The sequence below is a fragment of the Scyliorhinus torazame genome, chromosome 2, assembly GCF_047496885.1.
Source record: "Scyliorhinus torazame isolate Kashiwa2021f chromosome 2, sScyTor2.1, whole genome shotgun sequence".
Taxonomy (NCBI): Eukaryota; Metazoa; Chordata; class Chondrichthyes; order Carcharhiniformes; family Scyliorhinidae; genus Scyliorhinus; species Scyliorhinus torazame.
In genome coordinates, this window is record NC_092708.1 from 48,122,071 (window position 1) to 48,140,467 (window position 18,397).

Sequence of the window (18,397 nt, forward strand, 5' to 3'; positions counted from 1 at the left end):
GGGGGGGGTTCTATTTTATTTTTGTTTGTCTACACTGGGGGATCTGAGGTGGTGTATATATTTGCTATGTTTGCTATGTGTTAATTCGGGGTGTTAATTTATTATTTATGTATAGGGGGAGGGGGGCACAGGGGTTGTTTTATTTTGTTTTGTATTTAATTCTATTGGGTTCCTTTTTCATTTTGTTGTTGATATTTTGTGAAAACATCAATAAAAATTATTCAAAAAAAATGTTAAAAGCCGAACACTAAGGGAATCAAGAGTGGATTATTCTGTCTTTGGTTTAGCATGTAGTAGTTGTGGTCCTCATAGGCCTACAATAAAACAGACTAACATATACTGTGAGCAAACCTGTTTTTTTTTAACATAATGCTAACTCCTTGGGGGCGATTCTCCGATATTGAGGCTCTTTCGCAACGGCGCAAACAGGGCCCGGACACGACCTATTCTGGCCACCACCACAGGGGGCCAGCACCATGCTGGAGTGGTTCATGCCGCTCCAGCATCCTTACGCGGTACCAAATGGGCACCATGCCAACCCGCGCATGCGCAGTTGGGGCAGCCCAATCCTGCGCATGGAAGGAGGTAGGCCCGGGGGGGGGGGGGGGGAAAGAGGCCGGCCTGCCGATCAGTGGGCCCTGATCGCAGGCCAGACCCCATCGGAGGCCACCCCGGTGAAGGAGCCCCCCTCCCCCCCCCCACAGGCCGCCCCCCCCAGCGTTCCCGCATAGTTCCCGCCAGCAGCGACCAGTGGTGGATGGCGCCGGTGGGAACCTTTCGTGTCGTAGCAGCCGGTCGGCCCATCCGGCCGGAGAATCGCCGCTCGCCTGTTCTCCGAGTGGCTCGGTGCGAATCGCGCGCCGCTGGTTTCCAGGGGGGGTGGGAGAATCGCGTGCGGGGGTCGGGGCGGCGTGGCGCGATTCGCGCGGCGCCCCGGCAATTCTCCCCCCCGGCGTGGGCGGGGGGTGTGGGCGGAGAGAATAGTGCCCACATGTCTCTGCACGAGGCTCTACATGGAATTATCTTTCTCCACATTCTGTAACATATCCTATATCACTCACTATCGTCGGCATTTTCCACTCCTGTTGACGTTGGGCGGGTTCGGCGACGGAGCGGGAAATACCACGAGAAAGCCAAAGATGCGTTTCACGCCAACATCAAACCAGAAATTAGTTGTCCCCCCAGCCCCAGCCAATCAATAGCTGGCATCATTTTCTAATGCTCAGCATTAGAAACCTCACTGTAATAAATTAACATATAATTCTCAGACTCATATGCTGGAATCATCCCCCCAGAGCGGCATGATGTCCGAATGGCGTGAAGCACGACTGGACTCAGAAGATGAACACCTGAAATGAATGAAAATTGCTTATTGTCACGAGTAGGCTTCAATGAAGTTACTGTGAAAAGCCCCTATTCGCCACATTCCGGCGCCTGTTCGGGGAGGCTGGTACGGGATGAGCAATACTCCTGGAGGATCTCAGAGATGAGTGTAACACTCAGGGGGGAGGATAAAGAGGGGAGTGCCAGGGCAGTGCCGGCTTGATACCAGGGTAGTGCCAGCTTGGTGAAGATTGTTTCCTGGTTTGCTATAATCTTATTGAATGGGACCACATGGCCTTGTCGTGCCTCTGTTTCTTGCGTTTTTATATTCTTATCTGCCTCACACAAATACCCTACCAATCTAGAAGGATAATTAAAACCTGGTTTTATTATCAATTTCAAAGTCCCGAATAATCTGTTGTACATATCCTGGCACAATACTCCGATCAAACAATAGATCATCCTGATGTACCCTGAAAAATACCACAGGGGATCTGCCAATTCCAAGATGTTGTATGGGCTGTGGAGGGTCCCAGTACATGAACAAACACTCCTAGTCTTCTAGACCCCTCAGGCTATGCAATATAAAGAACAAAGAACAACACAGCACAGAAACAGGCCCTTCGGCCCTCCAAACCTGTACCGGTCGTGATACCACTCTTTCCCAAAACCCTCAGCACTTCCTAGTGCCGTATCCCTCTATACCCATCCTATCCAAGTATTTGTGAGATGCCTTTTGAACGCTGTTAATGTATCTGCTTCCACAACCTCCCCAGGCAACGCGTTCCTCTATGTAAAAAACCTGCCTCGCACATCTCCTCTAAACTTTTCCCCACGGACCTTAAACCTATGTACCCTTTGGAACTTAAGGGCAAGTGGGAGGAGGAGCTAGGCGGGGAGCTGGATGCGGGCCTGTGGACTGATTCCCTAAGCAGGGTTAATTCCTCCTCATCATGTGCCAGGCTTAGCTTAATTCAGTTCAAGGTCGTCCATCGGGCACACATGACGGCAGCGAGAATGAGCAAGTTCTTTGGGGTTGAGGATAGATGTGCGAGATGTGCGGGAAGCCCAGCGAACCATGTCCATATGTTCTGGGCGTGTCCGGCTCTCAAAGGATTCTGGCAGGGATTCGCTAAAGCAATGTCCACGATCCTAAACACGCGGGTGGTGCCGAGTCCAGAGATAGCGATCTTTGTTGTGTCAGACGATCCGGGAGTTCAGGAAGCGAAAGAGGCCGACGTTCTGGCCTTTGCCTCCCTGGTAGCCCGGAGACGGATCCTTTTAACATGGAGGGACTCAAAGCCCCCGAGTGTGGAGACCTGGGTTGGTGACATGGCTGGGTTTCTCAGTCTTGAGAAAATAAAGTTTGCCTTGAGAGGGTCCATGATGGGGTTCCCTCGGAGGTGGCAGCCGTTCCTCAAATTTCTAGGAGAGCATTAAAATGTCAGCAGCAGCAATCTGGGGGGCGGGGGGGGGGGGGGAATGTTTAGTCATTGCATGTTTAAAAATAAAGTTAATGTTCACCTTGTTTTATTAAATGCTGTTAATGGTTATATAAAAATTCTGTTTCGATAAAAACCTGAATAAAAATAATTTTTTTTTAAAAAACCTATGTACCCTGGTGACTGACCCCTCCACTCTGGGAAAGAGTGCCTGCCTATCCACTCTATCCATGCCCCTCATAATCTTGTAGACCTCTATCAAGTCACCTCTCAACCTCCGTCGTTCTAATGAAAACAGTCCAAGTCTATTCAGCCTTTCCGCATAGCTAATACCCTCCTAACCAGGCAACATTCTGATAAACCTCCTCTGCACCCTCTCCAAAGCCTCCATGTCATTCTGGCAGTGTGGCAACCTGAATTGTGCGCAATATTCTAAGTGCGGCCTTACCAAGGTTCGACACAACTGTAGCATGACTTGCCAGTTTTTATACTCGATGCCCGTCCAATGAAAGCAAGCATTCCGTATGCTTTCTTGACTACCTTGTCCACTTGTGTTGCCATTATCAAAGACCTGTGGAGCTGCACGCCGAGATCTCTCTAACGTTCTATATTCCTAAGAGTTTTGCCATTTATGGTATATTTCCTCTCTATGTTAGACCTCCCAAAATGCATTACCTCACATTTTTCTGGATTAAACTCCATTTGCCACTTCTCTGCCCAAGTCTCCAACCTATTTATATCCTGATGTATCCTCTGACAATCCTCAATACTATCTGCCACTCCACCAACCTTGGTGTCATCCACAGACTTATTAATCAGACCAGCTACATTTTCCTCCAAGTCGTTTATGTATACGACAAACAACGGAGGCCCCAGCACAGATCCCTGTGGAACACCACTAGTCACAACCTTCCATTCAGAAAAACACCCTTCTACTGCTACCCTCTGCCTTCTGTGACAGAGCCAGTTCTGTATCCATCTTGCCACCTCACCTCTGGTCTCGTGTGACTTCGCCTTTTGTACCAGTCTGCAATGAGGCACCTTGTCAAAGGCTTTACTGTCCATGTAAACAACATCCACCGCCCTCCCTGCATCAATCATCTTTGTCACCTCCTCAAAAAAACTCGATCAAGTTAGTGAGGCACGACCGCCCCTTCACCAAACCAATTAAACGCCAAAAGTACACATATTGTGAAAGAACAGAGTTGCAGTGTTGTACATTCAAAGCATAACCTCACGGTACATGACCGGCAACAGCACTCCTTAATAACACAACGGATTTTGATTGCAGTCAGCATGGTTGATACTTCTGAGAACTTACATTACAAAATGCAGCATGTGGAGCTGAAGACGAAAGGTCTGAGTAGCACCATTGCGAGAGGGGTAATAAATCTTGGACGTTCCTGCTGAAAAAAGACTATCATTTTGTGGCTATACGTGACACATTTTATGTACTTCATCAGCCCCTCCTCCAACACACACTGAGCAATGAAGTAACCAAAAGAAAAGGAATACGATTCCAAGTTTTCATTTCACTAACAGGTGTGTGCAGTCATTCACTAATCCACACTACGATCAGAATATAAATTCCACCCAGGAACATTACTGAGACTGGTTATCCGATGTGATGCAGGTCCGATCTAATCTCTGAATCAGTTCACTGCATACACACAATGCGAGCCCCTATTAAGGCTTCAAGTGTTTAGCATTAAGTAATCAGAGTCTAGGGCAGAAGGTTTCAGCAACATCATTACATGAGGGTAAGAAATGAGGGTCAGAGCATTTAGACGCCAACGTTGCGTGCACTATGCCCCCAAATGGAGATCCAACTATCAGATCATTTTTGGGGTGTTTTTTTCCCCCCCTTCAATAAAGTGCTTTGTGCGTGGCTGAGGAAAAAAATGTAGCTTGCTCAATTCTGTTACTGCTGGAACAAACACAAAAGGCTCATGTGTCACTGCTGGAATTCCACTGCCTTTGGTGGCTCCTTTACAAACGCAGTCAGATTCCCACATGGTAGCATTCGCTGTCGGACCACAGAGCACAAATTAACATCCAACATAAACCCTACTGCAACGCATGGGCTTTGGGTGAAGTGCCCGCCAAAATAAATCTCAATGTCACATGGCTTTCCATTCATCATATACTTCTGCACAGGGACCGGTGCAGGTCTTTGTTACTTAAGCTTCATCTGAGTGTGCACGCTTCAATGTGATCTTCATGGAACAATGCACAATAAACCTCTTATTGATTACAAGGAGATAAAGCCATGAATAAGGACCAACTCAATGAGGGAGAAAAGGACAAAGCCAATGTAGATGTAGCCATAGATTTTAGTAGAAATCCACAATGCCCAATACTGGAGGGAAACAGTGGCCACCTTTAGTCAGGAGGACTGATAGATGCACATGCCTTTCACTGCCAGAACAACCCAGGCTATTCATGGTATTACATCCTGGCGCAAGGATTAAATTGTACTGTAAAAGATTATATGATTGAACAACACAGCAAAAGCATAATTGCATTATATTTAGTCAAATTGCAAAATTAAAATCAAGGGGTATCATTGTACTAAAGTGCACCTCAGGAAGAGATTTTACTTCGCAGAGGTAAATCCCAAATAATTATTTTGGTAAGGGAGAATTCAATACCCCTTTCTCTGTGGACCCTGGGATTAAAAATGCATTGGCCATTCCTTGCTAAGTAATCACGTTTTGCCGACTTTCTCGCCTGTCCTTTCCAGAAACTGGAAATGCTGGTTTGTGTTCTGGTTCCACAGGTATTTGTTGCCCTTTCATGTACGAACCACAACATCGAGCATGAGGAAGCTATTTGCCATCGGAGGCAACACAGCCAACTTTAAGCCCACCCTCCACCAGTGCCTCCCTACAATTACTTGCAGCCGAGGGTGGCAGGATGTTAATCAGGAGCAGCAACCTAGAAACATTTTACTCTCCCCTACTCAGAGGCAGACGAGGGACTAAATTTGGGAGTGTGTGAGCGTGTGAGAGAGAGAGAGAGGAACAGAGAGAGTGAAAATGAGAGAGAGACAGTGTGAGAATGAGTGAGTGAGTGAGTGTGAGAGAGTGTGAGAGACTGTGTGAGAGTGTGTGAGGGAGTGAGAGTCTGTGTGAGGGAATGAGAGTGTGTGTGAGAGAGTGAGAGAGTGTGTGAGGGAGTGAGAGAGTGGGCGAGTGAGTGAGTGAGTGTGAGAGAGTGTGAGAGACTGTGAGAGTGTGTGAGGGAGTGAGAGTCTGCGTGAGGGAATGAGAGAGTGTGTGAGAGAGTGTGTGAGGGAGTGAGAGAGTGGGTGAGTGAGTGAATGAGTCAGTGAGTGACTCAGCTGCTCCCAATATTCTCACCAAGCATTTGGTGTGCTTCTTAGCAATTATATCAACCGAACAAATCTATTTTAACTGAACAAATCCTTACTCATGGAAAATACTCATTCTTTCCTTTAGGGCCATTTTGGTGCAATGAGAGAAATGTAATGGAATTTCAGGAGCGAGTTGCACCAATCTGACAGGCCAATCTATTCAAGAACCATGGAGAGGAAAGGGAGGTCAGAGGTGAGATACTCACTCGGAAGTGCTGAGGGGTTTTAGCTTTGTGTATATTCTTGAGGAAAAGAATGACAACAGCAGTTTTCAAGGGAGGATGAGCAATGGCAAATGAGGCAACCATTTATGTCAGCTGGCAAAGAGGTCAGAAAGAGAAATTAATCGGTTAGGCATTACAAGTTTCACTGAACTGCACAACCGGGAGATTGAAACAAATCACAGCATTATGCCCCGCCAGTTCAAGAACCAGCCATAGCTTTTGCATCTTAGTAGGGGAGCTCTCCCAGTGTGTGTCAATATTCATCCCTCAACCAATACACTAAACCAGATTACATAATTATTAACTTATTACTATTGGTTTCCTGCATTCGAACAACAATTACGCTTAGGATGCTCCATAGTTACAGTACGCCAATGCAGCACATCTGTGCAGCGAATATTTCGAGGAGTGTTGGTAAATACTCACTCATTTGGAAATTGGAATGCAACAGATATCTGTGAAACAACCAGCAGCCAGGTGGTGGGGGAAATGATGAACAAAAAATGTTGACACTCTGCCAGCAGATTGCCAAGGGCTGCACGTTCTGGTGCCGTGATTGTGAAGTGCTCCATCATATTATGTTCACTAGAAACTTTAATGTGCCATGCACGTTCCATGCATTCCTCCTGTGTGAAATTGCAACTCCAAGCACAACCTGAGCGCATTTTGTTCTCAATCATTCAGCTTTTAAAAACTCAGAGCACTCAACGATCCACTGGGAAATAAGCCTATAACAGACAGAAATGCCTTTTGCGCCAGTAATCACTTTTGTCCAAAAGCAGATTACCCGCCATACTCGCCTTCTGCAACTTTGTTTAAGTGAAAATAGGATCAAATAGCCTTTCTACCAAGTATTATCTTGAAGTTACAGAATAGCCCTGCTCCAATCAGGATCATCCCAGCTAAAGTGTGCTTATCCTGCAGTTGGATTCTAAGTAAATATGTAACAATCTGTGGATTGCCACCTTGAAATGGTCTTGAAGTGTGGGGAGGAGTGTGTGCATTAATCCCTCAAGCGATGCTGTTGGGAGCTCATTGCTCCTGGTAGGTGTCATAATATACACCAGTATATTATGGTGCAGACACACACACTGATGGACATGCAGTGGGACCAATCAGCATACACAACACCCCAGCCAATCACCAGTGAGAGCACGCGCACTATAAAGACAGGGGACAGGAGAGTTCCCGCTCATTCTAGTAGCAGCCAGCTCGGAGCACAGAGCTCACAGCCTGCAACACAGACATTCACCATGTGCTGAGTGCATCACCTGGTTAGGACTAGGCAATGGTCAACAGTTTTCAGGGGATGTCCCGGAGGACTGGAGAATAGCCAATGTTGTTCCTCTGTTTAAGAAGGGTAGCAAGGATAATCCAGGGAACTACAGGCCGGTGAGCCTTACTTCAGTGGTAGGGAAATTACTGGAGAGAATTCTTCGAGACAGGATCTACTCCCATTTGGAAGCAAATGGACGTATTAGTGAGAGGCAGCATGGTTTTGTGAAGGGGAGGTCGTGCCTCACTAACTTGATAGAGTTTATCGAGGAGGTCACTAAGATGATTGATGCAGGTAGGGCAGTGGATGTTGTCTATATGGACTTCAGTAAGGCCTTTGACAAGGTCCCTCATGGTAGACTAGTACAAAAGGTGAAGTCACACGGGATCAGGGGTGAGCTGGCAAGGTGGATACAGAACTGGCTAGGTCATAGAAGGCAGAGAGTAGCAATGGAAGGATGCTTTTCTTTTTTTTTAATAAATATTTTATTGAAAATTTTTGGTCAACCAACACAGTACATTGTGCATCCTTTACACAATATTATAACAGCACAAATAACAATGACCTATTTTTTTATAAACAAAAAACAAAAAATGAATAAATATTAAATAACAAGAATGAAAACTAGCCCTAATTGGCAACTGCCTTGTCACAAGTTACACCCCCCCGCCCACCCCCCCCCCACCCCTCCCCCCCCCCCCCCCCCCAAATCCTGGGCCGCTGCTGCTGCCTTCTTTTTCCCCTTCCATCTATCTATCCGCAAGGTATTCGACGAACGGTTGCCACCGCCTGGTGAACCCTTGAGCCGACCCCCTTAGGACGAACTTAATCCGCTCTAGCTTTATAAACCCCGCCATGTCATTTATCCAGGTCTCCACCCCCGGGGGCTTGGCTTCCTTCCACATTAGCAATATCCTGCGCCGGGCTACTAGGGACGCGAAGGCCAAAACATCGGCCTCTCTCGCCTCCTGCACTCCCGGCTCTTGTGCAACCCCAAATATAGCCAACCCCCAGCTTGGTTCGACCCGAACCCCCACTACTTTTGAAAGCACCTTTGTCACCCCCATCCAAAACCCCCGTAGTGCCGGGCATGACCAAAACATATGGGTATGATTCGCTGGGCTTCTCGAGCACCTTGCACACCTATCCTGCACCCCAAAAAACTTACTGAGCCGCGCTCCAGTCATATGCGCCCTGTGTAATACCTTAAACTGAATCAGGCTTAGCCTGGCACACGAGGACGACGAGTTTACCCTACTTAGGGCATCCGCCCACAGCCCCTCCTCGATCTCCTCCCCCAGCTCTTCTTCCCATTTCCCTTTTAGTTCATCTACCATAGTCTCCCCTTCGTCCCTCATTTCCCTATATATATCTGACACCTTACCATCCCCCACCCATGTCTTTGAGATCACTCTGTCCTGCACCTCTTGTGTCGGGAGCTGCGGAAAATCCCTCACCTGTTGCCTCGCAAAAGCCCTCAGTTGCATATACCTGAATGCATTCCCTTGGGGCAACCCATATTTCTCGGTCAGCGCTCCCAGACTCGCGAACTTCCCATCCACAAATAGATCTTTCAGTTGCGTTATTCCTGCTCTTTGCCACATTCCATATCCCCCATCCATTCCCCCCGGGGCAAACCTATGGTTGTTTCTTATCGGGGACCCCCCCAAAGCTCCAGTCTTTCCCCTATGCCGTCTCCACTGTCCCCAAATCTTCAGTGTAGCTACCACCACCGGGCTTGTGGTGTAATTCCTCGGTGAGAACGGCAATGGGGCTGTCACCATAGCCTGCAGGCTAGTCCCCCTCCAGGACGCCCTCTCTAATCTCTTCCACGCCGCTCCCTCCTCCTCTCCCATCCACTTACTCACCATTGAAATATTAGCGGCCCAGTAGTACTCACTTAGGCTCGGTAGTGCCAGCCCCCCCCTATCCCTGCTACGCTGTAAGAATCCCTTCCTCACTCTCGGGGTCTTCCCGGCCCAAACAAAACCCATGATGCTCTTTTCAATCCTTTTTAAAAAAGCCTTCGTGATCACCACCGGGAGGCACTGAAACACAAAGAGGAATCTCGGGAGGACCACCATCTTAACCGCCTGCACCCTCCCTGCCATTGACAGGGCTACCATATCCCATCTCTTGAAATCTTCCTCCATCTGTTCCACCAACCGCGTTAAATTTAACCTGTGCAGCGTGCCCCAATTCTTAGCTATCTGGATCCCCAGGTAACGAAAGTCTCTTGTTACCTTCCTCAACGGTAGGTCCTCTATTTCTCTACTCTGCTCCCCAGGATGCACCACAAACAGCTCACTCTTCCCCATGTTCAATTTATACCCTGAAAAATCCCCAAACTCCCCAAGTATCCGCATTATTTCTGGCATCCCCTCCGCCGGATCCGCCACATATAGTAGCAAATCGTCCGCATACAAAGATACCCGGTGTTCTTCTCCTCCCCTAAGTACTCCCCTCCACTTCTTGGAACCCCTCAGCGCTATCGCCAGGGGCTCAATCGCCAGTGCAAACAGTAATGGGGACAGAGGGCATCCCTGCCTTGTCCCTCTATGGAGCCGAAAATATGCCGATCCCCGTCCATTCGTGACCACACTCGCCACTGGGGCCCTATACAATAGCTGCACCCATCTAACATACCCCTCTCCAAAACCAAATCTCCTCAACACCTCCCACAAATAATCCCATTCCACTCTATCAAATGCTTTCTCGGCATCCATCGCCACTACTATCTCTGTTTCACCCTCTGGTGGGGCCATCATCATTACCCCTAACAGCCTCCGTATATTCGTGTTCAGCTGTCTCCCCTTCACAAACCCAGTTTGGTCCTCGTGAACCACCCCCGGGACACATTCCTCTATTCTCATTGCCATTACCTTGGCCAGGACCTTGGCATCCACATTTAGGAGGGAAATTGGTCTGTCGGACCCGCATTGTAGCGGGTCCTTTTCCTTCTTTAAGAGAAGCGATATCGTTGCTTCCGACATAGTCGGGGGCAATTGTCCCCTTTCCTTTGCCTCATTAAAGGTCCTCGTCAGTACCGGGGCGAGCAAGTCCAAATATTTTCTATAAAATTCGACTGGGAATCCGTCCGGTCCCGGGGCCTTTCCCGTCTGCATGCTCCTAATTCCTTTCACCACTTCTTCTACCTCGATCTGTGCTCCCAGTCCCACCCTTTCCTGCTCTTTCACCTTGGGAATTTCCAGCCGATCCAAAAAGTCCATCATTCTCTCCCTCCCATCCGGGGGTTGAGCTTCATATAATTTTTTATAAAATGTCTTGAACACTTCATTCACTCTCTCCGCTCCCCGCTCCATCTCTCCTTCCTCGTCCCTCACTCCCCCTATTTCCCTCGCTGCTCCCCTTTTCCTCAATTGGTGTGCCAGCAACCTGCTCGCCTTCTCCCCATATTCATACTGTACACCCTGTGCCTTCCTCCATTGTGCCTCTGCAGTGCCTGTAGTCAGCAAGTCAAATTCCACATGCAGCCTTTGCCTTTCCCTGTACAATCCCTCCTCCGGTGCTTCCGCATATTGTCTGTCCACCCTCAAAAGTTCTTGCAGCAACCGCTCCCGTTCCTTACTCTCCTGCTTCCCTTTATGTGCCCTTATTGATATCAGCTCCCCCCTAACCACCGCCTTCAACGCCTCCCAGACCACTCCCACCTGGACCTCCCCATTGTCATTGAGTTCCAAGTACTTTTCAATACATCCCCTCACCCTTAGACACACCCCCTCATCCGCCATTAGTCCCATGTCCATTCTCCAGGGTGGGCGCCCTCCTGTTTCCTCCCCTATCTCCAAGTCCACCCAGTGTGGGGCGTGATCCGAAATGGCTATAGCCGTATACTCCGTTCCCCTCACCTTCGGGATCAATGCTCTACCCAGCACGAAAAAGTCTATGCGCGAATAGACTTTATGGACACATGAGAAAAACGAGAACTCCTTACTCCTAGGTCTACTGAATCTCCACGGGTCCACACCTCCCATCTGCTCCATAAAATCTTTAAGCACCTTGGCTGCTGCCGGCCTCCTTCCAGTCCTGGACTTCGACCTATCCAGCCCTGGTTCCAACACCGTGTTAAAGTCTCCCCCCATTATCAGCTTTCCCGTCTCCAGGTCCGGGATGCGTCCTAGCATCCGCCTCATAAAATTGGCATCATCCCAGTTCGGGGCATACACGTTTACCAAAACCACCGTCTCTCCCTGTAGTTTGCCACTCACCATCACGTATCTGCCCCCGTTATCCGCCACTATAGTCTTTGCCTCGAACATTACCCGCTTCCCCACTAATATAGCCACCCCCCTGTTTTTCGCATCTAGCCCCGAATGGAACACCTGCCCCACCCATCCTTTGCGCAGCCTAACCTGGTCTATCAGTTTCAGGTGCGTTTCCTGTAACATAACCACATCTGCTTTAAGTTTCTTAAGGTGTGCGAGTACCTGTGCCCTCTTTATCGGCCCGTTGAGCCCTCTCACGTTCCACGTGATCAGCCGAGTTGGGGGGCTTCCCACCCCCCCCCCTTGCCGATTAGCCATCATCTTTTTCCAGCTTCTCACCCAGTTCCCACGCAGCTGTATCTCCCCCAGGCGGCGCCCCCCCGCCCATCCTCTCCCGTACCCGCTCCCCCCTTTCCCCAGCAGCAGCAACCCAGTAATTCCCCCCTCCCACCCCCCCCGCTAGACCCCCCGCTAGCGTAATTACTCCCCCCATGTTGCTCCCAGAAGTCAGCAAACTCTGGCTGACCTCGGCTTCCCCCCGTGACCACGGCTCGCACCGTGCGACGCCCCCTCCTTCCTGCTTCTCTGTTCCCGCCATAATTATCATAGCGCGGGAGCCAAGCCCGCGCTTCTCCCTTGGCCCCGCCCCCCATGGCCAACGCCCCATCTCCTCTCCCTCCCCACCTCCCCCCATCACCCCCTGTGGGAGAGAGAAAAGTTACCACACCGCAGGATTAGAACATAAAACCCCTCTTCGCCCCCCACATTCGCCCCACCACTTTGACCAAACGTTCTTTTTAATAATCCACTCATTCCAGTTTTTCTTCTACAATAAAAGTCCACGCTTCATCCGCCGTCTCAAAGTAGTGGTGCCTCCCTTGATATGTGACCCACAGTCTTGCCGGTTGCAGCATTCCAAATTTTATCTTCCTTTTATGAAGCACCGCCTTGGCCCGATTAAAGCTCGCCCTCCTTCTCGCCACCTCCGCACTCCAGTCTTGATGAACGCGGATCACCGCGTTCTCCCATTTACTGCTCCGAGTTTTCTTCGCCCATCTAAGGACCATTTCTCTATCCTTAAAACGGAGGAATCTCACCACTATGGCTCTGGGAGTTTCTCCTGCTCTCGGTCCTCGCGCCATAACTCGATATGCTCCCTCCACCTCCAACGGACCCGCCGGGGCCTCCGCTCCCATTAACGAGTGCAGCATCGTGCTCACATATGCCCCGACGTCCGCACCCTCCACACCTTCAGGAAGACCAAGAATCCTCAGGTTGTTCCTCCTTGCGTTGTTTTCCAGTGCCTCCAACCTCTCCACACATCGTTTCTGATGTGCCTCCTGTATCTCCGTCTTCACCACCAGGCCCTGTATATCGTCCTCATTCTCGGCTGCCTTCGCCTTCACGACCCGAAGCTCCCGCTCCTGGGTCTTTTGTTCCTCCTTTAGCCCTTCAATCGCCTGTAGTATCGGGGCCAACAGCTCTTTCTTCATTTCCTTTTTTATCTCTTCCACGCAGCATTTCAAGAACTCTTGTTGTTCAGGGCCCCATGTGAAACTGCCACCTTCCGACGCCATCTTGGTTTTTGCTTGCCTTCCTTGCCGCTGTTCTAAAGGATCCACTGCAATCTGGCCACTCTCTCCTCCTTTTTCCATCCGTATCCAGGGGGGATTCCCTTCTGGTTTACCGCACAGTGTTTTTAGCCGTCAAAATTGCCGTTGGAGCTCCTATCAAGAGCCCAAAAGTCCGTTTCACAGGGAGCTGCCGAAACGTGCGACTCAGCTGGTCATCGCCGCACCCGGAAGTCCGAAGGATGCTTTTCTAATTGGAGGGCTGTGACCAGTGGTGTTCCACAGGGATCAGTGCTGGGACCTTTGCTGTTTGTAGTATATATAAATGATTTGGAGGAAAATGTAACTGGTCTGATAAGTAAGTTTGCAGACGACACAAAGGTTGGTGGAATTGCGGATAGCGATGAGGACTGTCAGAGGATACAGCAGGATTTAGATTGTTTGGAGACTTGGGCGGAGAGATGGCAGATGGAGTTTAATCAGGACAAATGTGAGGTAATGCATTTTGGAAGGTCTAATGCAGGTAGGGAATATACAGTGAATGGTAGAACCCTCAAGAGTATTGAAAGTCAAAGAGATCTAGGAGTACAGGTCCACAGGTCACTGAAAGGGGCAATACAGGTGGAGAAGGTAGTCAAGAAGGCATACGGCATGCTTGCCTTCATTGGCCGGGGCATTGAGTATAAGAATTGGCAAGTCATGTTGCAGCTGTATAGAACCTTAGTTAGGCCACACTTGGAGTATAGTGTTCAATTCTGGTCGCCACACTACCAGAAGGATGTGGAGGCTTTAGAGAGGATGCAGAAGAGATTTACCAGAATGTTGCCTGGTATGGAGGGCATTAGCTATGAGGAGCGGTTGAATAAACTCGGTTTGTTCTCACTGGAACGAAGGAGGTTGAGGGGCGACCTGATAGAGGTCTACAGAATTATGAGGGGCATAGACAGAGTGGATAGTCAGAGGCTTTTCCCCGGGGTAGAGGGGTCAATTACTAGGGGGCATAGGTTTAAGGTGAGAGGGGCAAGGTTTAGAGTAGATGTAGGAGGCAAGTGTTTTACGCAGAGGGTAGTGGGTGCCTGGAACCCGCTACCAGAGGAGGTGGTGGAAGCAGGGACGATCGTGACATTTAAGGGGCATCTTGACAAATACATGAATAGGATGGGAATAGAGGGATACGGACCCAGGAAGTGTAGAAGATTGTAGTTTAGTCGGGCAGCATGGTCGGCACGGGCTTGGAGGGCCGAAAGGGCCTGTTCCTGTGCTGTACATTTCTTTGTTCTTTGTTAAAACTGGTATTGCAGTTACCCACAGTTCAAGTATGTTAATATAGTTAACCTTATAATAAAATAAAGTTGCACCACTTCCAGTGTTGGTGACCTGTTTGTGATCCAGAAACCCAACACATCATGGTTCAAGGAGTGGTTGCATACTAGCACTTCGGAGACCCACCTGCAACTAATCAGCATTCCGGCATCCTGAAGTATGGAGAACATCAACCCGCCGCCGCCGCTCCGCATCGCCGGCAATCTCGGGGTCAATTGGAAGATTTTTAAACAGCGCTTCCAGCTCTTCCTCGAAGCCACGGACAGGGAGAATGCCTCGGACACCAGGAGGATTGCTCTGCTCCTCTTCACGGCCGGGCATCATGCCATCCACATCTTCAACTCCCTCACATTCGCAGACGACGAGGCCAAGACAAAGTACAAGACGGTTCTCCTCAAATTCGATACCCACTTCAGCATAGAGGTCAATGAAAGCTTCGAAAGATATCTGTTCCAGCAGCGCTTGCAGGGTAAGGACAAGCCTTTCCAATCCTTTTTAACACACCTCCGCATCCTTGCACAGTCCTGCGGCTACGGGCCCACCTCCGACTCCATGATACGCGACCAGATCGTATTTGGTGTTCTGTCGGGCCCCCTGCATCAGCAGCTCCTCAAAATTAAACAACTCACCCGAGCGACTGCCATCGAGACTTGTGTCCTGCATGAAAATGCCACCAGCCGGTACTCCCACATACAGGCGGCTGAAACGACGTGGCAAGGTCCCCACGAGGCGGAACTGGTCCAAACAATTGAACACCTCCAAGGCTGGATGAGGGCGGCCATTTCACGCCCTTTTCACGGCCTCCCGCGCTTGTACTCGCCAAACGAGGGGATGGTGACGTGGAGGAACGTGATGCGCAGGCGCACACCATGCAGGACCGCACCGCGCATGCGCGGTGGCGCAACGAGCGTACTGACGTCACGACGTGCGGCAACTGTGGCTCTGCCCATTTAAAGCGGCAATGTCCTGCAAATTCGCGACAATGCCTCCGAAGTGGCAGACTTGGCCACTATGCTGCCTGCTGTCGAGCAGGTCAGCCTGCCAATTCGCATCGCTTCAGCCAGCCTCGCAGGAACGTTCGGGCAATTCAACCCACGTTCACCTAGTCCGATTCCGACTTCCCGCAGATCAGTGACACCGAGGACCCGAGGGAGCCTTTTCGAGTCGCTGTTATAACAAAGAACAGGCTGTCCCCGAATCAAAACCACCAGCCGCTGTCGGTGCACAGCATTGATCCAGGCGACGAGTGGTGTGCCACCCTGACGGTCAACCAGAATTTGTCGCCCACCTCAGAGACTTGACTTATGAGTTTTACAATGTTGGACTCTTTGATCTGTTCGGTTATCCTGTTTCATCATTCCAGTAGTTTGCATATAATGTTAATTTCGTTGTTGGTGTGACACCCTATTTCTCTGCACCAGGCACCTTCCCGTGTAAATAGATTAGCCTAATGTACATAGTCATATAAATAACACGCACACACATAGTCAGGTACATTCACTACACGATATTTATTGTCACGCAGGCACATGTTCTTTATATAAAAGGGGGGATTCATAATATATACCAGTATATTATGGTGCAGACACACACACACACTAATGGACATGCAGTGGGACCAATCAGCATACACAACACCGCAGCCAATCACCAGTGAGAGCACACGCACTATAAAGACAGGGGACAGGAGAGTTCCCGCTCATTCTAGTAGCAGCCAGCTCGGAGCACAGAGCTCACAGCCTGCAACACTGACATTCACCATGTGCTGAGTGCATCACCTGGTTAGGACTAGGCAAGGGTCAACAGTTAAAGCTGGTATTGCATTTACCCACAGTTCAAGTATGTTAATATAGTTAACCTTATAATAAAATAGAGTTGCACCACTTCCAGTGTTGGTGACCTGTTTGTGATCCAGAACACCCAACACATCAGTAGGGTCACCCATCATGGCAAGATCGGCGTGTGGTACCAGACAAAGTACCGTCCAAAAAGTGCTCAACAGTAGAACAGTTGAAGGAAGACTGTGCATCTCACCAGATGCAAAGGCAGAAGAAAACTGCTGCAAGGTAGCCCCAGTCATTATGGTTTGACAAATCACTGAAATCTGATTACCAACCCATTAAGATCGCAGGGACAATGACGGCGTCCCAAGGTCCTCATGTCAAAGAAAGTCACGAGGAGACTTCGACCAGGGTCCATTGCAAAGTGATGTGGCGATGGATATTTGGTGACGTGTGCTGGGCTGTGAACATAGGACACCTTAGTCAAGAATCAAATGTATGAAGACTGTTGGACGCCTGGGTTGGGTCGGAGGTGCCTTTGGGCAGGAGCATCTGAGAGTGAGAAGTGCTCTTCAGTATATCCTCTGCTCATTCTAAATGGGGAGAGGACGAGAAAAGATGCCCTGAAAGTGGGCTGAACCACAGGGAACCACACTCTGCCACCTTTTTGGTCACAGAAAGAAAACTCTAAATTTTGCAATTTGGAATGTTAGAACGCTCAAGGATAATTTCAAGATTGACAGTCTGTAAAGAACAACTACAATCATATCACCCGCGACATCATGACTCCTAATTGACATCACCACCCTCAGTCAGGCTCACCTTCTTGGGGTTGGGATGAAGGAACAAGAAGGGGTACACTGTGAATGGAAAGGGCCAGCTTACAGCGAACCTCATCTCTATGGACTTGGTTTGTGTCTGGGATAGGATATTGAAGGCACTGCCAGAACCCCTCGGTTGTATAGACGAAAGCCTTAATCAATATGCGATCTCCATCAGCCCAGATCCTTGACTCCAATAAAGATGGTAAGAAAGTGCTCATGTAAGGAGGACATGATGAAGTCCTCACTGTTATTCCAAAAGAAGAAAAGATCATTCTATGGGACTTTATTGTCAGGATGGGCTGTGAAGCCGATGTCTGGAGCAGAACTATTGGGATAAACTGGGTAGGAAAAGCCAATGCAAATCGTGTCTTTCTGCTCACAATGTATGCTCACTATGGCCTCATTGCATCTCCTGGTTTATGTTATTGTCCGGGTCAAAGATCAAAGTGATGTCTGTATCAGGCGATCCACGGTGGATGGGCTGATATCTGTTGGACAGATCACTAACTTGTCCAATGGGTGATGAATATCCAGCTGCCACCTATCCATCGCAGGAGGAAGAAGATCAATCTCTCAGCCCTAAAGCAGCCATCAAAACAGAGGAGGAATTCCAACCACAGCTGACAGTCAACCTGGAACATCATCACACTTCCAACACAATTCAAGAAGAGTGTGATCAAATAACGTCAACTGTACTAGATCCCTGTGTCCAGGCCACTGGGTTCGAGCATCGGCGTCACCAGGACTGGGTCAACAAAAATTGTGCTGAACTATGAGACTTCTGAGAACAAGAGCAAGCAGCCTTCATTGCCTGGCAGAGTATCCAAGTCAATCAAGAGGCTGCATTCCAACTGCTCAAGGCTGACACCCAAAGACAATTCCTGAAGATAAAGGACATGTGGTGGGAAGAGATAGCCCAGGAAATCTAACAACATGCTGACCATAATGGCATACAAAACCTTATGACGCCACTAGGGGCTGGTTTAGCACAGGGCTAAATAGCTGGCTTTTAAAGCAGACCAAGGCAGCCA

At 49.2% G+C, this 18,397-nt stretch overlaps 1 protein-coding gene across 5 annotated transcripts in view; it reads right to left on the reverse strand.

Moving 5' to 3' along the window:
- The window catches only part of lypd6b (LY6/PLAUR domain containing 6B), a 307,705-nt gene that overhangs the window by 159,810 nt on the left and 129,498 nt on the right, over window positions 1-18,397 (reverse strand). Inside the window, exon 2 of one of the 5 annotated variants that reach the window (XM_072471242.1) lies at window positions 4,087-4,171. The exons of the other annotated variants lie outside the window; for them this stretch is intronic. The gene's annotated coding sequence lies outside the window, so the exon portion shown is untranslated. The remainder of the gene's footprint in view (window positions 1-4,086; window positions 4,172-18,397) is intronic. 5 annotated transcript variants of the gene reach the window in all.